The sequence below is a fragment of the Diceros bicornis genome, chromosome 11 (genome assembly GCF_020826845.1).
Source record: "Diceros bicornis minor isolate mBicDic1 chromosome 11, mDicBic1.mat.cur, whole genome shotgun sequence".
NCBI lineage: Eukaryota > Metazoa > Chordata > Mammalia > Perissodactyla > Rhinocerotidae > Diceros > Diceros bicornis.
The window spans coordinates 21,369,280-21,393,108 of NC_080750.1; positions in this window are offsets into that span (position 1 = coordinate 21,369,280).

Genomic DNA, 23,829 nt, shown 5'->3' on the forward strand with positions numbered 1-23,829 from the left:
TCAAACATTCTATTTGGTTTGCAAAATATGCATGAGTCCCACCCATGTTTATTATTGTAGACATCATACAAAGTTAGAAGGCTGACCCACTCCTTGTTTAAATTCATCATGGCTGGTACCTTTTCATGAAACTAGTCTCATAAATCTCAAAACCATAGAGAGCTTCTAGTTTAGGTATGATACCCAATGTTTTTTAGGATATTTAAGACCCTAATTCAACTCCACTAAATAAGTTCTATACAGGCATTCACACACACACGCACACACATGCATTCGTTATACTGTCTAGACTTTGTCTTTGAGTTAACAAGCAAAATTTAGAAGATAATTTCCTAGTGAGCTGGGTTCTGAGTTCCAAAGCCTTCGTTCTAAACTTTAAAATTTAAAGCGATCTATTCAGCTCTGTCCTGAGCATCCCCTCTTGCTACACAAAGTCCACACAAGGGTGTAGACTCTTCTGACCCTCACTGTACTGGACAAACAATATTGGTATCTGTAGAGATGCTCAGTCAAGGATTATCATTTTGAGATGCATTGCATGGCTATAGCTTTAAAGAAAGAAAGAATTTTTTAGATAGTTATTTTGGATAGTTAAATACAATTGAGTATGTTATCACATTGCTGTAGAAAATAAGTAGAAGCAATCAGCATTAGATTATTTCAGTCTCAAGTCTCAAGTTCCCAGTCAGATAATTTGCTTTCCATTGCATTCCTCTCCCTTAGAGGAAAAGCGGTACGTGGTGGAGGGAACCACCGTGCTATTCTTGGCTGTGGCACTACTAACGTTGCTAAAATGCTTCATCAGTTTGCATGTGTACACCTGAACATTTGTGCATCTATCAGGCCATTCTGATTCTCATTTCTTTCATTGAAGCAAAGTGTGAGATGATAAAATGAGCCAACCAATGAGGCGTTTCAAAGCACTGCATTGTTGTTGCCAAGTCATGCTGGTGAAATTTGGGATCTGCTTATTGAACATCAGTTGTTTTAGATAATAACAATAGGAACAATAAAGACTAACACTAATGTAATGCTTACATTGCATTAAATACTATTCTAAACACTTTTCACATTTCAAATCCTTTAACCGTACCATAATCTATTTTACAGGTGAGGAAACATATCTCTGTTGAATAACTTGACCAAGATCTCACAGCTAGTAAGTGGCAGAGCTAAACTGGACTCTAGGCAGTCTGGCCTCAGCGTCTATGCTCTATAATCCCCATGCTATATTGCCTCTGTTGATAAATTAATAATCATTATATCAACTTGAGTTGCTAAGATAGTTTCTTCAAAATGAATCAGTTATTTTCTTCACGCTTGTTTTAATTATGGAAATTCACATCTCAAAGAGGAGAATAGTTTCAATGAGCAAAACCCAAATGTTTTGTAGTTTTAACCATATAAATGCATAAAACATTAAAAACAGAAAATAAAAAATAGTGCTCGGAGTTGAAAATCTTGAATATTCATGACTTGAAATATTTTGATTTATAAACTTATACAGTACCGCTAGATAGTTTGCAATGAAGAAAAATCCAGAGTCTCCTGTATTCGTCAGAATTTTTAAAATTATAAATGAAAGAAGTACAACTCAAGGAAATTTGAGCAAAAACAGAATTGTTGGCTCAGGTCCTTAAGAAGATCAGAAGTGGACTGGCTGGCCTGCCTCGAGCTTGCTTCAATCAAAGATTTAGAATGATGTCAGTGGGTATTTCTCTCTTGCTCTTTTATCTTCTCACACCCACATGACTTACTGCCCATTCATCTCTACACCTCTTCCACATCTCCGTGTGTCTGTCTTAATTTATTCTTTCCTCCCGCAGAGAGAGGCTTTCTTTATGTGTTGGTGGTGAGAGATGACTCAGGCAGTTGAAAATTTACACCCATCCTAGCTTAGCCACCTCAGAGGAAACAGATTTCCTCTTCCTACTACAGTATATAAGGAGGCTGTGATACTGTAATTAGCAGCCCTTCCAGAATTACATGGTTGGAAGGGTGAGGAGCAGTTCTCCAAAGGGAGCGAGGGTTCTAAGAAAAAGGGAGAGGGAAAATCTGGCAGAGAGAAGTGACTGGTGTCCATTATACCTCCTCGTCTCTGGTACAGTCATTATATAATTCTTCAATATAAATGCTTGTGGGTTATTCAAGTTCTTCATGTTTTCTTTCTTTCTTTCAACATTTTCCATCTGGAATCCTGCCTTTTGGCAAACTTTTGGAAGTAGTGAATGGAAAAACAAATGTGCATCAGCTATTTTGCCATATACTAGGAACTGCTAAAATATGTTGTTGGGAGATAAAATTGAAATTATTAGCATTTTAATTTCTTCTGTTAGAAGCATTTGTCTTGTGTAGTCCCAAGATAAATAAGAAAATCAAGAGTTTATTGTTTTGAATTTTTCAAGTACTTATGTGCTAAGACTTCTCTGAGTATCTAATAGGTATGCTTAATTAACTCTCACATTTATTGCCAATTTGAAAATTTTACTATTTAGATTATATATAAAGGTAGGCATTTTACTATAAGTAGTTATTGCCTACATAACACAACTTAGTTTGTCTTTCTAAGGCAGGATCCTGGAAGCAGCTAGATTATCTTGATATGTTAGAAGTAGTTCTGCTTCATTTAATCTTAATAGAGCATTCTTCCATGTAGTTTCTAATTCTTGAAATAAATGTCTGTACTAAAGAAAATGAAATCATTTTTATGTAAAAATATGTCTTGATTGTTGATTCATTTATTAAAAACAGCTTTTTTTTTTTTTGAGTGCCTGTTATGCTCCAGGCACTATTTTAGGGGCTGGAGATACAGTAATGAAAAAAATTAGGCAAAAAGTTCTTTCCTGATGGAAAAATGTGATTGACTTATAAATAAAATTTATTGAGGACATACTATGTTCCGGGCTATGCTAAGCACATTGCACATATTATCTTCTTCAGTCTTTACCTGGGAAGGAAGTATTATTATTTGCCCATTTTACAGGTGAGAAAACTGGGGTATAAGAAACTGAGGTATACTAATCCTTGGCAGAGCAGGGATTCAAACACAGATTCATCTGACCTGGAACCCATACTCTTAAATAGCACTGTGTTGCTTCCAGTGCCCAGAGCATTGGCAGGTACAGAGTAGGCCTCAAGAAATCATCATTGAACAAATGTATCTCTGAGCTCCACTTATAACAATGACGTTGTGTTAGGCACTAGAGATAGTACAAGGATGAGTATGACATAGCCTTTTACTTTATTTACTTTAATTAAACTTATTAATAAATTGGAGGGAGCCATTAACTAAGATATTTGTAAAGTGACAGAATCTAGGGAGGATATAAATATAAGTATGGCAAAAGTCAACAGACATCATGTTATAAATTAGGATAGTAAATTACTCCATGATAGTAGCATGAATCAATCAAGCAGTCTAAAACTGCTACTATAAATGATGAATGGAAAGGAATTTTCAATTCCAATCAAATTAATCTCAAAACCATGAGACATAATTTTATTTTTATACTCTGAATCTAGACCTTGCCCTCTAGATTTTCAAACATATTTGTTTGAAAGATGTTCTGGTTATTTTTTATTTTTTAAAAAGGGTAGGCACATGTGAAACTTGGTATTGTATAAGATGATAATTAAAGCAAATTTTTTCTAGTTACTTAGATGTATTTCCCAGTGATCTATTCCTTGGTTATAAATTACTTAGTTCTAAATGTTGCTTTTTCTTTACTCTTTCCACTTCTTTGCCTTATTGTCTCCAGACCTTTTGTCCTACCTCCCACTCTTTCTCCCTCCTCCCCACTTTCTTTTTCCTGTCTGGCATAGAATTGTAGATATTAGGGCTGGAAGAAACTTTAAGGGCCATCTATCTCAAGCTTTTATTCAGTTCAGATATTTCTCCTTCCATCTTGTTGGTGGAGCACATTATCCAGCCATTGTTTGAAAAGAAGATCTAGTGTTAGAAATGCAATAGCTTCTAAAGAATGCCATTGTTAGAAAGTAATTTCTTCTATTGAATTGAAACTCACTTCTATATACTTGCTAGATGTTGTTTTTAGTTTTGCCTTTTAAATTAACAAAAATAAGTTTTACTTCTCATCTATGTGATAAGTTTGGCCAAAACCTAATCACAGGGCCACATCTAGCTGCAAGGGAGGCTGGGAAGTGTCACCTCTAGCCAGGCAGTCACAGGCCAGCTAAGCCCAATGGTATCTATTATTAAAAGGTAGTAGGGAAGAATAGATACCAATGAACAATCAGCAGTAACGTTGCATGTAGAAAACAGGAAAACAAGTGAACATAAGCATCATTTCTGTGTTTTTTTATGTGGTGGTCAGTCAGCGGCAGCCACAGGGGAGACACAGGAGAGGCTCAGGAAAACAAAGCTTGTTATACTTGTAGGTTCTAGAAACAGAAGGCATGCTAGGCCATGAAGAGCCACATGGGAAAGCACTAGCATGGGTCAGGAAGGCTGAAGGAGCAGGAGGAGGGGAATGCCTAGGCCACCACCTTTACTGGAGTTTCTGAGAGAAAGGCAAGTCAGGGAAGGGTAAACAGTATAGGATTGACTAGTTTGAATAATTTTGGCAGGCTCTAAGCTCTAAGGGTGGTCCCTAGTTGCCTGGTTCCTGGCCCTGGGATGATTAAGGCAGAGAATATTGCCTCCTGGTGTGGGTGTATGGCCAGATAGAGGAGGAATGGCTCTGAATTGGTTAGTTTACATATCAAGGGTGTGCTCCCAGCTGGGTCCTTTGCTATCTCTAAGAATTGGCTAGCCCAAGGGGAGGGCAGTCTCTCCCCAGCCAGAAAGGTTTTTTAAGATGTCAAAACATAGTACTATACAGAAAATAAAAAGTATAAATATTACCACACCAGGTCCGTTTTTGCCCGCTGCCCGGAAAGCCAGTTACTGAGACAATGAGATTGCAGAGAGAGAGGGTTTACTAATCACAAGGCAGCCAAGTGTGGAAACGGGAGGTTGAATCTCAAATCCACTTCCCTGAAAATCAGGACTCAGGAATATTTGTGAGGAAGGGGGCAAGGTGGTCTGAAATGATTGGAGGTGAGGAGAGATGAGGTGAATGATGATCTGTGCGAGCGTAGTCAGGCTTCATGCCTCTTCGTAGGACGCATGTTCACAGAATAGCGGCATTAGCATGCCCTGAGGGTGGGGTTCTTGTAGGACGCATGTTTACAGAATAGCGGCATTAGCATGCCCTGAGGGTGGAGTTCCAACCTCTTGATGTCAAAATGTCGCTTATCGGACACATGTCTGCGTGGGCCCAGTTGATGGGTTGGTGGTCTCCATCAGGCCTGAAGTAGATAAGGGGTTCAATTCCTGAAGAAAATAGTTCAAACACCCATTACCATGGTGACCCAGACTCCAGGGAGATGTCATCTATAGGAATCTAGAAGGAGTCAGATAGCATATTGCCTAAACAGCACAGTTAACAATGGGCAAGTTTATTGTGCAGATTTTTGCCTTCCATTCTGATAAGTTTCCAGGTAAGGCCATCCCCCCCCTTCCTCATGGCACAAGGAAGAAGACACCCTTACAAATGGAGATTTCTTTTACAAATGTAAATGTCTTTTATAAAGGGTAACCAGAACTAAGAATGGGCTTAGCAAGGACCCTCCAGATACCTGGAGGTGTCTATGGTGGTAGCCTGTTCTGAGGGCAGGCCTCCCATCCCAAACTCCTTTGGTTAGTTAGTGGGGGTGGGGGCCAAAGTGTCTTTCAGGCAGAGACATGTTTTGAGGTGGCCAATTCCGTTCCCCCATAGTTACTAGCTGCTTAATCATCAACGGCTAACTGTTTGCCGGTTTCATAAATAATAGACATCACTGTAAGAAATTTAAAATTTTACGTCAGAGAGTGCTAAATTGAGCATCCTTATTTTTTGTCCATTATTACAAATGAGCTAAGCATGATAAGTAATAAAATTTAAAGAAATAAAATATTAAAATTCTGTAATTTAATTTGCTTATGTTACCAACTTTGAAAACCACTAATTTAATTTTAGTAACATCATTATCGGGAATCCGAATTCTTAAGAGATAATTCTAAGATGTTCATTCCTTAAGATTTTTGATGAGGCAGTTTAGTTTCTGACCTTATGAATATGACATTGGGCAAGTATGTACTTAATGCAGACTTTGGTTAAAATGGACACATCTCTTGTGTGAAAGGCAGTAAATTGACTGTGGGTTGGGTAGATGCTGGTACGTTGCCATCCCTGACTATTTTGTGAGCAGAATACTTTAGTGTATTATGTACAGTGTGTTGAACATTATTCACATGAATCCAAGCAGCTGGTCCTGAAATTGATGTTCTTTTTTCTGGCAATTAACTTCCCCTGTTAATAGGAATAGAGCTGAAAATTTAGATGAAGTTTAGATTTATGGACAATGTCTAGCATATCTTTAATGGTAGGTTTTTTAAAAATTGAAGAAATTTATATAATCTACACAAATGGAAAAAGACAATCCTCTTCCTTTTAACTATGTAAATGCAAGGATCCTGTGTCCCACCATCACTCTTTCTTAGCTTCCGTCAGTTAAGGAGCCTGCAGTTTTCTGAGAATGAGCTACTGGAAAACCATGAATAAGATTAGATAAAAATTAAACATTGGATGACATTTTAATTGAAAATGCCTGAACTATCGGCTTAATTTCAACTCTATCATCATGATTCTTTTTGTTAGCTTAGGCATGGACGGCACCTAGTCCCACTGCTCTCCAGCAGTGATGCATTTGCAGTGAGTACTACAGATCTTTACTCAATCAAATCGACCTTTGTTTTATAATGACTGTATTTTTAAATGCAGGTTTAAATGTTTTAAGAAATTTGAATATTTATATACTTGATGTTTAACCTTTATTTTTTTCTCCAAAGGTATGGGAAAAGGAAGGAAAATAAGAGAGTTCAAGAGCTTGAGTAGGGCTGATGTGCATGAGGCTATTTTTTTTTTTTTTGATGGATCACATTTTTTTTTTTAGATGGTTCATGGGTGGGTCATTACTAAGGCCTGTTGTTTTACATGTGCTCCTGCACATTGGGTTTAATAACGATGACTTCACTTCTGGGAATAGAGTTTCTACTCAACTCTCTAATAGGAGCACCAGAGAATAGTGTGTACTCAGTAGGAAAATCTTATATAAACTGACGACACTTTCAACAATGAAGAAGCAGAAATTTTTTTAAAAAGTGAAATATTTCAGAGCAACTGAAAAGTATAGAAAATAATGACACCCACCACTTAGAATTAACATTCACCACCTAGACTTGACCGATATTAAAAAATAAATCATGGTAGACGCACCCAATGCCCATCTCTTATCCCTTTCCTCCTTCACTCTTTCCACCTTTTCCAATTTTTTTGACTTTTGCTACTCTATAATTGGTCTGCATCATTTCCATAGTATTTTCTTACTTTTTCAACAAGTGTGTATCCATAAAAACCGTTATATTTTGTAAATTTTAAAGGCTTATGAAATCATATATTCTTAATAAATTGGGAAGAGCCATTAACTAGGGTGTTTTTGTAAATGACAGAATCTAGGGCAGATATGTATATACACATGGTAAAAGTCAAATATTTTGCAGTCACGCATTTTGCAATGGTTCATTTATTTTAATTGCTGCATTTTATTCTAATACATAAAATTCATACAGTCCTCAATTGGTGGACAATCAGGTTGTTTCCATAAACTTTTTAAAAACAATTTTATTATTTTTAAAATATACACGGTTTAAAAATCAACTGAAGGGCTTATCACTAGATACAGTATTCCTGTCCCATTGTCCCTCACTCTGGTCTTGTTGCCATGGGCAAGTGCTTTCAAGAGTTTTACTTGTCTTTTATGGTCATATTTAAAGTATTAGATCTGTGTTTTGGTGATTCCTTTCAATCATTAAGAAAAGAAGACACAATGGTATGATGTATCTTTTTTCTACTAGAAAAATACATTAAGACGTAAACTTTCTGTTGTCAAAGCTATCTCAATGAAAGAGTGTGTGCTCAGAAGGCCAAGATTAGAGATTTGATGTGTATATATATATATATATATATATATATATATATGCTGGCCTTTGTGTGTTCCATGACTATAGATTACAACTCTAACTTGTGTCAGCTTTTCACATGTGTATTCTATTGGTTTCAAACTTTTCAGAAAATAGAGAAGCAAGGGAAAAACCAGAAGCCTTTTGTAAAGTTGCTGACAGTGGTAGAAATGTAGGATTTAGAAGCTGAAATAATGACCTGTCCATAGAAAGTATAACGAACTATTGAGGAGTTCTTTTCTAACTCTAGAAACAAAATTCTCAGCAAAGGACCACCCATAGGAACAGATGATCTCATCACTGGGATTTACGAAGGATTGCACACTCTATTAGGAAGGCTTGTTTTCCTTTGTTTTGTCACTTAAGTTTTGGGGGAAGGGTAAATAACAAAGAAGTGACTCAAAGTTTATTGGCTATTTTGTTTCAGAGAAAGTCACGGAAGACTTTTTGAATTGGAAGATATTATTGATCATACACTGTAAAATATTTCCAAGACTATTATTTCAAAGTGGTAGTGAGTAGAAATTAATAAGGCCTAAGGGTTGGCAATAAAAAAAGAAAGAAGTAGGAAGATAATGATCTTCTTTTTTCAATGATAAAAGAATAATTTATTGTCTGTTGTTTGTTTTCCTCTGGACCGTGCCAGGTATAGCCCTATTTAAAAAAAAATTATTTCATTGTGGTAAGAACAAAAAACATGAGATCTACCCTCTTAAATTTTTAAGTGTGCAATACATTATGGTTGACTATAGTAACAGTGTTTGACGGTATCTCTGGAGCTTCTTTATTTTGCTTAACTGAAACTTTATGCCCATTGATTAGCAACTCCCCATTTCCAGCTCCCAGCAACCACCATTTCACTCTTTGATTCCATGAATTTGGTTATTTTAGGACCTCATAAATGTGGACTCATACAGTATTTGTCTTTCTGTGACCAACTTATTATTTCATTTAGCATTATGTCCTCAAGATTCATCCATATTGTCATATATTTCAGAATTCCCTTCTTTTTTAAAGTCTGAATGGTATTCCAATGTATGCATATACCATATTTTCTTTATCCATTCATGGAGGATAATAATCTTAAGAAAAATAGCAAGACATTCTAAAGATTGATTTATCTATTGAATCTTGTATATCACCACTGTCCAATAGGAATTTCTGTGATGATGGAAAATGTTCTGTATATGCTCTGTCCAAAATGGTAGCCACTAGCCACATGTGTCTTTTGAGCACTTGAAATGTGGCTATTGCAACTGAGAAACTGAATTTTGACTTTTATTTAATTTTAATTAATTTAAATTTAAATTTAAATTGCCAGGTGTGGCTAATGGCCACCATATTGGACACTGAAGTTCTAGAGAAAGTATCACATAGATAGAGGCATGGCATCTTCTGCTTTTTCTTTTAATTGTGCTTTTCAAACTTTAATGTGTTTGAGAAGATATAAATATAACTAGCATTCCAACTGTGAAAGTGGAAAGGAGAGAAAAGTTATAAAAAGAATGTAGTAAAGAACCAATGTATGCATTGTTTGAGAACTACTTAATATAAAACATACTGCTGGTTTAATACCATTAAATTATATATATACAATATGATTAAAATAAAAAATTTAACATACACACACTAAGCTGCATAAAATAAAGATATACTGCTGACTTAGTACCCTTAAATAGTGTGTATATACTTATATTACAGATACATAAAATATATTATATTTGATAGGAAAGAATATACATATTAAAGTCAACTCTAAAAGATGTGGGTATCATGATATTAATGAAAATTAAGGAGTAATTTCAAATTGTGGTGATCTTACACACATTTACACTATCGATCAATAAAGATGAACTCAGAGTAATCAGGATAGAGAAAGGATCAGAGAGAATGACAGGGAGAAGCCTCGGTAAAAAAACTCATGAATTTCTTGGGAAACAGGATACTGCTTGATGAAAGTGTGAAGAGAGGATAGAAGAAGGAACAAAACAATTCTTGAATTCTATCCTTTTGAGTATTTTGCATTAGGATGAATCAGAATTGACAGATGCCTGCTTTCACTAATGAGAATTTAATTTTTTTGTGCAGTGCTCCAATAATGAAAATGTGTTAATTGACAATTGATATTCTCCTAAAGTAAAACTAAAAGGATTGAGACTGAATTTTCTGCAAGGTAGATGATGAACATTGGAGCCAAACAGATGTGGCTTCAAACTCCAGGTCTGTTGCTTATGTGCTGTGTAACTTTGGATGAGTGACCTAACCTTGCTGATACTCAGTTTCCTTATCTGTGAGTTGGAGAGAATAAAAGTATTCAGTTCAAAGGCTTTTGGAGATAATGAAATGAGCTAATGAATGCCAGGCACTATACTAATATTTAGTACTTATACTAAGCCCTCAAATGGTAGTTAACATTAACTATTGGCAAAGAGATTTATAAATTAGAAGAAATAAAGTATTTCAAATTCCATGTGGTGCATTTCAAATATGGTGAAGTAAATATGACTTAGAAATAGAAAATGCTTATGAAAAGGAGATACTATTCAAATACAGATGAATGGAGGTATGGAAAATTCCCAAGGGAAAAGTGTGAAATTTACCAATTTGAAGTAAGGAGGTTAAGAAGATGTGAAAATTTTATTATCATTTGAAATCTCAGGAGGACGGTGGTTGAAATGGAGAAGATGCTGCTTAAAAAAAATGAAGATATATGGAGTGGAACAAGGCCTGAATTGATGGGAAGTAGAAATGGAGAAAGTACTTGTTTAGAATGCCCAGATGCTCTTAGGCATTCTGGGAACAAGCAGAAATAAAATAATCCATCATGATCACTGAGATCCTACAAAGAAAAGGGATAAATTCCATAAAAGAGTAATCTGAAGGCTTTTTCCACACTACCACATCCCAGCCATGAAAGAAGAAATTTTGGGGCCTGGCCCGGGGGTGTAGTGGTTAAGTTCGCGCATTTCGCTTCGGCGGCCGGGGTTCCCCAGTTTGGATCCTGGATGCGGACCTACTCACCTCTCATCAAGCTGTGTTGAGGTGGCGTCCCAAGCAGAAGAACTATAACTCTACAACTATGATACACCACTATGTACTGGGGCTTTGGGGAGAAAAAGGATGTTAGCGCAGGGCCAATCTTCCTCAAAAAAAAAAAGAGAAATTTTTAAGAAGTGGCAAGAAATCAGAAATCAATACGATGCTTATGTATGCTTTATATCTACTCTTTAAAAAGCCTTCTCCTAATCTGTCTCCAAAGTGTCTCCTAAATCTTTCCCTGTTTGATTTCTAATAAGAAAACTCTACACTTGCAGTTCCTTTTTCTTTTTATTTATTTATTTATTTTTTTGTTGTTGTTGTGAGGAAGATGAGCCCTGAGCTAACATCTGTGCTAATCCTCCTCTTTTTGCTGAGGAAGACGGCTCTGAGCTAACATCTAATGCCAATCCTCCTCCTTTCTTTTTTGCCCCAAAGCCCCAGTAGGTAGTTGTATGTCATAGTTGCACATCCTTCTAGTTGCTGTATGTGGGACGCGGCCTCAGCATGGCCAGAGAAGCGGTGACTCAGTGCGCACCGGGGATCCGAACCCGGGCCGCCAGTAGCGGAGCGCGTGCACTTAACTGCTAAGCCACAGGGCCGGCCCGCGGTTCTTTTTTCTTAAGTGTGTTATTTCTTAAACTCTTGTGTTTTGGTTTTTTATCAGTTGAAGTTATCTTGGTCAACAGATTTTGTGGAATCTTTTCTAATTCTTCTGGATTTCTATATGGCATGTGACATGGATGATCATTCCTTTCCTCTTGAAATTCTTTTCAGGATTCTCCTGCTTCTCCTGTGCTTAGTCATTTTTGATCTTGTTCTTTTCTCCTCTCCTGGTCTTTTAAATACGTCTTCTCTTTGGTTTTGCTCTGAGGTTTCTTGTCTTTACTTTCTCCACTACGGCCGTCTGATCCTCTCCCACGCTTTCAACCTCATTTCTCTTCAGGTTTCTCCACATCTATCTATGTGGGCCTGCATTCTCTCCAGATCTTTAGTCCTACATTCCTAACGTTTCCTGGATATCTACACCTAGATGTCCTGCCAGCAACTCAAATTTAACATTTCTGAAACTAACATCAATTCCTAGGTTTTGATTGTGCCTTTCCTCTATCTAAAATTGCACCATTAATTTCTAAATCAGGCCGACAAGAAACTTCTGCCATCTTTGATTCTTCCATCTCTCTCGTCCAATCAGTTACCGCCTCTTATAACTTTTCAGAATGTTGCTATGAAGCAGTCTGTGAAGCAGTGTGAATGACCACTTCATGGAATTACTACAGCAAATAGTGATTAGAAGGTCTGTTGCAACTCTAGATGTTCCCTGATAGTAGGTCAGTCACTCAAGGGAATGAGTGTTGGAAATAAAGCCTGGCGGACTGTTAACGTAGGAAGCGGTGGAAGATGGAGCGAGGAAAGGGCCATGGGCCCAAGCAATTGGGCATTCACATCATCTCCCACCACTTGACACCTGCACTGCTTGAGCCATGTCTCTCAGAGTAGGCTGTCCGCTATGTAGCTGCCTTCAAGTCCTGTGGATAGCAATGTCTCTGTGATTGTCTTTGAATATCCTAACAGACTTCCAGTGCTATTTAGATATGAATGGAACAAGAGAAAAACCTTCAGTTCAAAATTGCAGATATGATTTCTTTAATTTGCTTTTTTTTCTGCTGTAAAACATTTGAAAAATATAATAGAAAGGAAGTGATTTCAAGAGCCAACTGGGCCTTGTGAGTGGCCCAGAATCACAACAGTGTAGTGTTGTGTTTTGTCACCTCCCTGCTTTTTATAACTAGAGGCTACATTATGTCAGCTGCTTTCCTAAACCATGCTTCCTGGCATCTCAAGGTTGAGTTCTGGTCATTTGTCTTTTGAACTTCCTCCCCTTCTCTAGTGGATTGATGACAATACAGTAAGGCCCATTTATACAGTATCTTTTTTTTTTTTTTTTTAAGTGAAGCAAATGGATTTTTGCATCTTGCCTTGCTGACAAGTTTGCAAATTGCCAATCTTTGCTCTTTTCTCTCCCTCCCAATTTTTCATGGTGGTAATTAAGGACTGTAAATTTCACTTTATCATTTGTGTTAGGAATAGTAGCATAAATCATAGTAATAGCACCGTTTATTTCAGTAATGCCAGCCTGCCTGCAAATCACTTGTAAATTGGTTCCATGGATGTACCTCTATCAAATTAATCAAAAAACCACCTGCATACATTTCCTGAGCTTATTTCAAAGGCTTAGTAACAGTGAGGAAGAAAGACCATTGCTAACCTTTCCATTTTTATTTATTTGTAAGTTCTGAATGGCTCATGCACATGTTTTCATTTTGAACCTTGGCCGACTTCTAACTGAGCATTTTATGTAATGCCTTTTTTAAAAAAAAATGTAGGTTGGGATTTGTGCCCCAAATAATATGCCTGCCAGATGGTGCTACTGTGGTCCATACACAGGAATAATAATGTTTGATTGTACCTAAAATTTTATACCTTTTAAGAGTTTGTGAGAAGTAATGCTTTTGTGCTGAAAAAAGATTTTTCAAGTGAATATAATAGTTTTCAATATTGGAAAGTTAGGTAGCAGTCACTTAAGTTTGTCTCCTTGTGCCCAGGACAAACAATGTGCTGTTCTGAATATGGAGGGAAAAAGAGAATCTTTACGTGCTTTCCTTATCTGCCTGCTTGCGCTCCTTGGAGCAATAGCTAAGACAACTCCAGTTCATGTGAGGCTAGCCCCAGTGCACTGTTTAGATAACATCTTAGTCTATTCTGGGTGTGGTGTCTCCTTTAGGGGACTTCCTGTCATACAATACTCATGTCCAGCTTACCGCTTACTTATTGGTAGTACCCTAGGAGGAGGAAGGGGAATTTAAATGTAGTAATGCCTTACTCTTAGTCTTATCCTGCGTCAGACATTCTTAGGGGAAAAAATACAGGTCATTTATTTTAATTTTACATTTGGATATACAAAAGAGGCAAATCAAGTTCTAGGACTCAGATAATAAAATATAATAATAAACACGATATATAACTACATTTTTAAGTATACTTTCCTCCTATTTCTGTTTCTGGTTTATAAACTTGGTTTTGAGAAATCATTATCTGTATGTGGATTCAATATTTCAATGGGTTTTATTCATTGCAGAGTCTTCGAGTTTAGCATAAGAAATCAGAAATAAGTATAGGGGGCTTAACTTTCATAAAAGCTTTCTTTTGCATCTAGTTAAGAAGATAATGACAAGTTTACTTTAAATTCTTAATAGTTATATCTAGTTTTAGTCTCTGTATATTCTCCACTCTAGTCTCTCTACTATTTGATAGTCTATGTTGAACTTCACACTTGGGAAGTCAGAATAGTCTTTTAAGCAAATCTGCTCACTATTCTTCCTCTCCCTCTCCCTGGATGAGCTTGTAAATAATTGGCAATAACTTACTTTGAAGAATTTCTTTTATTAGAAAAAGAAGAGACAAAATCAACAGATTGCCTTGAATCTTGCTATTCTCTAAAGAAATTAGCCTAAATATTTTATTTCTATGTAGCAAAATCAGAGAACCCCAGAGGGAGTTTGATACATTTTGAAATACTGTTAAATAATTGTTTCAGTAACCATTTTATAATTTAGTCCTAAGTATATATGCAGTAATTCTCATGGAGAAAAAGCTTTGGACAGCAATGGATTAAAATGTCAGGATATGAAATGAAGGTTTTAAAGCGTAACAATTCTGATTATTGTGGAGTCTTCCATGTGTGGAAGAAGCTAGTGTTGAAAACGTCTGAAAGGACACCCACAGAATAAATAAATATTGGTTAACATATAGAACCATATATGAATGAATATATTTGTAAGTGTATTTGTAAACATATATAAGGTTAAATCATGTTTTCATTGTCTAGTGTTGCAGTAATCCATTTTACCATATTAGTGTGGGAGAGAATAAATTAAAATTACTTTAGCCACAGGGAATTTTTTTAGCCTCTTGGGTTTACTCTATTCATGAGACTTTAAAATATTTTAGTGTTACTTCTTAAACAAAGATAAAAGCAATAAAATTAAATGCTGAAAGCCATCACATTTCGTTTAACAACAAACCTGTGATGAACTGATAATCAAGTTCTCAAACACGGTGGAATAAATGATCTTTCTTTCTACTCCTTTCACCTCTATTCTCTTCTAAAATAAATCATATCCAGACTGTCAACTAACATGAGAAATTTCTAGCTGAAGACCTTTCTTTCTCTAAGGCCCTGAAAAGAGGGGCTTAGGATGAAAAGTACCATAACTGCAATAGTAAGTGCATTCTACCAAGAATAAATAAAAATTGCAAAGCCTGACAGTGAAGAATACAGAGAGGAATTCAAGTGACTAAACCTCAAATAAAGGATTATCCTTGTTTGTGAGGAATCTATTCCAGTAAGAAATTGATCTAGGAACCTCTGCATGCAAAGCAGCTGGGCAGTTTTTTGAGCTATGGGAAAATTGCAGCTGAGACTAGTAGTCCTAACTGGGCAGTGATCTACCAACAGGTCTTCAGGCCCCAGCATGGACATCTGCCTTGGCCTTTTTCTGTACGGTTATTAGGCCCTGAATCTATTTATTCAGAGAGCAGCTGTCTTAAATCAATGACACTCACACTGTCATTAAAATAAATTTGGTACTATATTTTTTACAGCTCTATTAACTTTACCATTTGACTTTCTACTGTGTAAAAGGGGAAAAATGAAAATTGAGAACTGTGAGTATATTGTTTGTTAAGTGGATGCCAACTGGATTAAAATCCCGTCAACAGTAGTGAAGGTAACAGAAACAAAGTGACAGATTTAACACTGCTGTCTCTTTAAGTGTCAAATCGAGTTAAGTGTTTTGCTGAATTCTTAAAATGGTTTGGCTCCATAGTACTGTGATATCTAGCAAAATCAACACTGAAAATTGGAGCACAGTTTTGTCTTAATTTGTGGAAAAAAGTACGTGCCCTTGAGTATCAAGCAAATTGCTACTGAAAGAGATATGTTAAAAAAAATGAGTTTTATTAATAAAAACAAAATTAGTTATTTAAATATACTTATTAGGCAGAAATGAATTCATTTTTTCCTTCCTTGGTTTATAAAACTTTTATTGAGTGCCTTTTATGGGCCCTGCTCTGTATTAGGGGCAGAGGATAAAAAGTCAAATAACATGTGGTCTCTGCTCTCTTGGCACTTTCCTTCCAATGAAATGTATTCACTTTTTCAAAATTTTGTTAATTTAGTTAATATTGATTCAATTTCTTACAAACAAGTTTTCTCCAAATTTTTTAGTATATGTTTTCTTTATATCTACTTTAAATATCTCTGCTTCTATTTTGTAATACAAAAACAAAAGCAACACAAAACAACAAACAACATAAAGCCATACTTTACACTAGGAGTCTGCAAAGTAGGGAAACCTCCTTAGCTCTGAAAGGAAGAAAAAATATTTTCCTTCTATGTTAAGCGCTGTACCTTTTCTCCTAGGGTGGTTCTTTGGGTTAGAAGTTCATTGATACATGTGTGCCACCTACAAAATCTGCCACAATGTTAATAAGCTAACAGATTTCACATTTTTATAGTTCTATAGGACATTATTACACAGGTGTAAATAAGAAGAATTTCATCTCTAAACAAGAGACATTACAGTCCTTCCCAAATTGTAAGTATTATTGTTTGAAGAAAGAAAATTGACAGGCTATTAAAATGCATTGAAGTCATCCATGTCAACTTTCAACTTTTCTGTAGGTTTTTCTGTGTCTAATAAGTTCTACTCTGATAGAACACTCTTGACATTATAATGGGGTTTGATAAAGATAGGGGTTCACAGACTGATTCATTTATTCAGCAAATATTTTGTGAGCGCTTACCATGTGTATGGTATTGTTCTTGTGGCTGGAGTTATATGCACGAACAAGATAGTCAAAGCTCTTACCTTCCCAGAGCTCACGTCTCAGGGAAAATCCGGATTATCACAGTGGAGGTGGAGAAAATCCTAATGATTCTGTTCCACAAAACGAACTGTTTGTCTTCAGGAAATGAAACATTGTGGTGTAGGACTCAATAACTCATAATTTCTTCTTTTAACTGATACTTAGTGTGTACCTACTATGTGCAAGCACTGTTCTAGGCATTGGATCTTCCCTTAATGTTCAGATTCAGGAGATCTTGAATAGATCCGAGGAACTTGTATTTTTATAAGTACTATGGGTGAGTTTACAATCAGACAAATTTTTTGAAATGACTAATTTAATCAATTCCTTTTGAATTTAAATGATCTTAGCTGAGTTTGTAATAAGAACTATGTGGCAGAAAATTCACAGTGGGAAGCACCAGGAAGCACGCTATGAGGCTAATGCCTTCTGTTATGTGTTGCTGATTGATAGAAGACTGTTGTGGTTTTAATCAGGCAAACCGATGGCCAAGATGGTGTTTGAGGGGAAGCATTGAAGAGCTTCCCTCATTTTCTTGCTGGAATGAAAATCCAACCTACTTAAAAAGAAATTGTGCAGGAGTGCCTCAGTTAGAGCCAAAGCTTTTCTCAAAAAAGCAACTCTGGTTCTACTCAAATTCTTAAATAAGCACTTCTCTAAAATTATAGAATTATTCAATGTAAGTCTTGAGGAGATTGACCTGGAATATTTTAGGGGGCTGGATTTTAATGTGGCTCTTGAACCATGTTTAATGTTTTCCAATTAAAAAAAATATTACACTACATGCAATTTAGTAGGAGAAACTGGAGTAGGGTTTGAGAGGGTAGGCAAGAGGCTGATGATGCTGCAGTCTGGGAAAACAAGAGAGCTCTCCTTTGCGATAATACATAAATGGTGCATTAGTTCCCTCCTGCAGCCACTATATGGTATCTTTTGCCTCACCACTCAGAGCAAAATTTAAAGAACTTAGCAGCAGAATATCTAAATGTTGGGAGGTGGAGGAAGGGGCTGAGGACAAAGAGCACAGAAATAGCTACCTCAATCTATGACTAGTGCATTTACAATTTTTCTTAGAATCTTGCCTGCTGCCTAATAAAACAGGAAGGTCACTTGACAGAGTCACTTTAGGAAGCAAGAAGAATGATACCATGAAAAATTAAAAGTGTTGAATCAACCACAGTTCTAGAGTCCCCTGTGAATAGATACTTCAGCGATACTCACTTATTCATTCATTACTTGGCCTCTTGCTCATTAGTCATTCAACAAATGTTAAGTATGCTAGACAATGGGGACATGCTGGTGTACAAAGTAGACATCATCTTTGACCTCTTAGAATTGTATTCTTCTCAAGCAGAAGGGAATAGCAGATGAGAAATAAAAAGCTTATTCAGCTGGTTAGTGATTTACTGTTATAGTCTGAGTTCTGAACATTAACCAGTTTTTCTGCAGTGCTTTCAGCAAATCAAAAACCTACATCCCATTCTTCTCTTGGTAAATGGGTAAAGGGATTTAAGATGTTTGCCTTAGGTGTCTGCTGATACTCAAGAGTCTGTTCTATGTATGTAGCTAGAATATAAGCTCCATGAGGGAAGGGACTTTGTTTTGTTGACCACAGATGCCCAGTTTGAAAAGTGTCTGTCACATGGCAAGCCCTTAATAAATACTCGTTGAACGACAGTCCAGAGCTTGATAAAGTCAGGAATTAATTTAAGTTTCTTGATACAGAAGCAAGTGGAATGGGGAGAGGAATAATGGTGTTCTATTTAGAACCTAACACTTGTTGGAGCTCGATAGGCTTAGATCTTTATAAAAATATCTTTTTGTGAAAACTGTTTTTGGAAAAATGATACCCCAAACAATTAATGCTTGGTTCTTATGATACGCTTATAATCTTCATATAAATCAAGAAATTCTAGCCATAATGGAAAACTCTTGTGAATTCCTGTTTTGGAAGGAGGTTAAGCAAATAACTCAGGTTTGTCTTGGCAGCAGGATAGTATGTAGGATTCCAGTTATTTGACCACGGACTCTCTATTTAAAAAAAAGGAAATTCCAAAAGAGAGATAACTATTGGCTGCTCAATGGAGTTACACCAGAGTGAGCTTCAGAGCTTCCCTGGGCAAAATTCCTCCCATACTTCCTTCTCAAGATGCAGAATAGACTGTTAGGGAAAATGACTATGATCAGCAAATTGTGTTTTATCAGAAAACCTAGATTTTAGTGTATGGGCCTGTTCTTAGAAGTTGTCAATTGTCCTGTGGACAACATTGTTACAGCAGTTCCCTGAACAGTTTTTTTAAATTAAAAGATGTCTTGATCTCTGAGGGAGGGAGTTTGGAAGAGCAGAGAAGGTAATTTGGCTCTCGATCACCACTGTTTTCCAAATGGGTAATTCTTAGAATGGGGTTGTCAGTGATTCTGGCTGACTTCAGTTAATATTAGATTCTTCATTAGAGTTGACAGGATCTGCTCTGGGAGCAGGGGAGGAAATTCTATGGAGACACAATCTGCATAAAAAAGGAATCCAGTATTCTCTGTTCGGGACATGGATGGTTTGCAAAACCTATCTCTTTTATGCCTTATCCCTGTTAAAAGATTACATTAATAAGCATTAATAAGGAGATGAACAGCTAAAGAAGGTAGAAACTGATATCAGGAAAAAAAAATATTTACTAAAAAATACAAGATTGATAAAATAGTAAAATAATTGTTGATGAATGAGTGAATAAGACTAGTATAATAAACATGATTAGCTTCTGAAATCATGAGAAAGAATAAAATGATTAGCTCAAGCAGGTAGGGGCATATAAGGTCCATTAGAGATTGTCTCCATGATTCAGGTCAGGTTTCTTGGGCCAAGGTGGCTGCTTAACAGGTCTCCAGGGTCTGGGTTTTCCTGCTAGGGATCAGCAGAGATATTAACAATGACAATAAAGTGACGGCTAGTGAGCAAACAAGGCAGTTTCAATCGCTTTTTCTTAAAGCTCCAAGCACGAAGAACCTGTGCCTAGGTCAGCAGTATCATTATGCCTTTTAAAAATTAGTAATTTGCACAAATTGAATCTAACATTTTATATGTTTTATAGCAGACCATAAATACTTTTGACTTTGTATAAATTAGAAAACTGTGAATGAGGTGAATACTCAATGACATGAATGGATCTTCAGCCTAGGAACCATGACTGACAAGCTTGCCTTACAAAGCAATTATATAATTTTTGTTTAATTTGAACCTTGGTTCTGTTTGTTTAATGCATTAAATCTGCCAATTGAAAATTATACTGTTTTGATTATTTTCCCCTAACTATGAAAGAAAGAGCTGAGTTTACAACTTAAAGTCAAAATTGCCCAGAACAAGTGGAATGGGATTGCAGTTGCTCCTTGGGAATGTTTTCCACCTGGGATTGATAAAATGAATTCATGTGAAATTCATGGATTGGGGATTGGAAGAATTTATGAAGCCCTTTATTCAATACCATATGAAGAGACTGAGGACAGATAAGGGCCTAATTTGTGAGTATGCAACAATAATTTGATTGCATATTTACTTTTGGCTTTTTTTTTTGAGGAAGATCAGCCCTGAGCTAACATCCATGCCAATCCTCCTCTTTTTGCTGAGGAAAACTGGCCCTGGGCTAACATCCGTGCCCATCTTCCTCTACTTTATATGGGATGCCGCCACATCATGGCCTGACAAGCGGTGCATCGGTGCGGGACCGGGATCCGAACCCAGGCCACGAGCAACAGAGCGTGTGCACTTAACTGCTACGCCACAGGGCCAACCCCTACTTTTGGCTTTTGGCTACAAGGGGTTGTGATAGGGAGAAAAGAGCATTAACGACCCTTAAGTTTTTTAATATCCAAGAAAGATCTTCATTGTGTTTCCAGTAATAGGAATAAGTAGTTCTATTCACAAATAAATGAGATTTTTACTAAATTTATTCTAAAACATTTTCCAGGTTATACTACATGAGCTAATTAGAACTGAAAATGCCAATAAAATTACAATTTACAATTGTAAATTATTTAAAATTTTTAAAATGTAGAATTAAATCTACCAAGTAACTTTTCTTGTATATTTACATTATTTTCTTAACTTTCCATAACTCCAATCAAAATTCCAAATAGGGGGGCCTGCCTGGTGGCATAGTGGTTAAGTTCGCATGCTCCACTTGGGCAGCCTGGAGTTCACAGGTTCAGATCCCAGGTGCGGAACCTATGCATTGCTTATCAAGCCATGCTGTGGCAGGCGTCCCACATATAAGGTAGAGGAAGCACAGATGTTAGCCCAAGACCAATCTTCCTTAGCAAAAAGAGGAGGATTGGCAAAAGAGTTAGCTCAGGGCTAATCTTCCTCACCAAAAAAAAAAAAAAACCATCCAAATATGATTTGCCTTTTGCAACTATCCTTATGTATTATATTTTATGAATAGTTGACATTTTTGGTTTGATACCTGCTCATTTCAGATACTACACATTTTTGGAGGAGATACATTAAGCAGTCATCATTTTTTCCACAGTGCCTAATATTTAAAAAATTACATATAAAATTATAAATATATAAGTATATAGACTATATATGCATGTAGTTTTTCATATTCTTTATGTATAGTACAGGTGATTTATTTTTCAGCATATTTGTTTGAACTACTTTTTTTTTTTTTTAATTTTTTTTTTTTTTTTTATGAGGAAGATCAGCCCTGAGCTAACATCTGTGCCCATCCTCCTCCACTTTACATGGGACGCCGCCACAGCATGGCTTACCAAGCAGTGCGTCGGTGCGCGCCCGGGATCCGAACCAGCGAACCCCGGGCCGCCGCAGCGGAGCGCGCGCACTTAACCGCTTGCGCCGCCGGGCCGGCCCTTGAACTACTTTTTATACTTGAACAACTCTATTGTTTGGATCAACTCCCACCTAATTGGAAATGAATCTATATAGCAGTCAGTTTGAATTAACTTCCTTCAGGCTGTACTAGGAACTGTACAGGACTTATGATTTCTATTTGCTTTTATGAATAATAGTAGTAACATTACCATTGGTAGTGAAAGCTTGCATACTTTGATAATCTATAGGTAAAGCTCATCTTACAAGAGTATTGTATGAATGAAAGTACTAAATTAGTATGCAGTACTTCTGTATGAATTGAGTCAAGGTGTTTTCTAGTAATCAGAGACTTACAGAAACTATCAATAGGACATGAGAGGATATCTTTATTACTACATGGTGAATCTTAGATTTGGATCATCTTGACATGTCTTAAAATGTGAATTCAACAAACTGCTCATATAAACTTTTTTAGGTGTGATTTGAATTAAGAAATATATATATATATAAATTTATATATATATAAAGGAGAAATTACAACAGATACCACAGAAATACAAAGGATTGTAAGAGAATACTTTGAAAAACTATATGCCAACAAATTGGATAATCTAGAAGAAATGGACAAATTCTTAGAATCATACCACTTTCCAAAACTGAATCAAGAAGAAAGAGAGAATCTGAATAGTCTGTTCACTAGTAAGGAGATAGAAACAGTAATCAAAAACCTCCCAAAAAGCAAAAGTCCAGGACCAGACGACGTCCCTGGTGAATTCTACCAAACATTCAAAGAAGATTTAATACGATCCTGCTCAAACTTTTCCAAAAAATTGAAGAGGAGGGGATGCTTCCTAACTCATTCTATGAGGCTAACATTACTCTGGTACCAAAACCAGACAAAGACAACACAAAAAAAGAAAATTACAGGCCAGTATCACTGATGAACATAGATGCAGAAATCCTCAAGAGAATATTAGAAAATCAAATACAACAATACATTAAAAGGATCATAAACCATGACCAAGAGGGATTTATTTTATTCCAGGTATACAAGGATTGTCAACATCTGCAAATCAATCAAAGTGATATACCACATTAATAAAATGAAGAATAAAAATCTATCATCTCAATAGATGCAGAGAAAGCATTTGAAAAGATACAGCATCCATTTATGATAAAAACTCTGAATAAAATGGGTATAGAGGGAAAGTACCTCAACATAATAAAGGCCATATATGACAAACTCACAGCTAACACCATACTCAATAGTGAAAAACTGAAAGCTATCCCTCTCAGAACAGGAACAAGACAAGGATGCCCACTTTTGCCACTTTTATTTAACATAGTATTGGAAGTCTTTTCCAGAGCAATTAGGTAAGAAAAAGAAAAAGAAAATGGATCCCAACTGGAAAGGAAAAAGTAAAGCTATCACTTTTTGCAGATGACATGATTTTATGTATGGAAAACCCTGAGTAATCCACCAAAAAACTATTAGAAATAATAAACAAATACAGTAAAGTTATAGGGTACAAAATCAACATGCAAAAATCAGTTCATTTTTATATATTAACAATGAACTAGCAGAAAGAGAAATCAAGAATACATTCCCATTTCCAATCACAAAAATAAGAGTAAAATACCTAGGAATAAATTTAACCAAAGAGGTGAAAGATTTATACACTGAAAACTATAAAACATTGTTGAAAGAAATCAAAGAAGACATGAAAAAATGGATAGATATTCCATTCTAATGGATTGGAAAATTAATATAGTTAAAATGTCCAGGGCTGGCCCCGTGGCTTAGTGGTTAAGTGAGCGCGCTCCACTGCTGGCGACCCGGGTTCGGATCCCGGGCTCGCACCGACGCGCTGCTTCTCCGGCCATGCTGAGGCCGCGTCCCACGTGCAGCAACTAGAAGGATGTGCAGCTATGACACACAACTATCTACTGGGGCTTTGGGGGGAAAAATAAATAA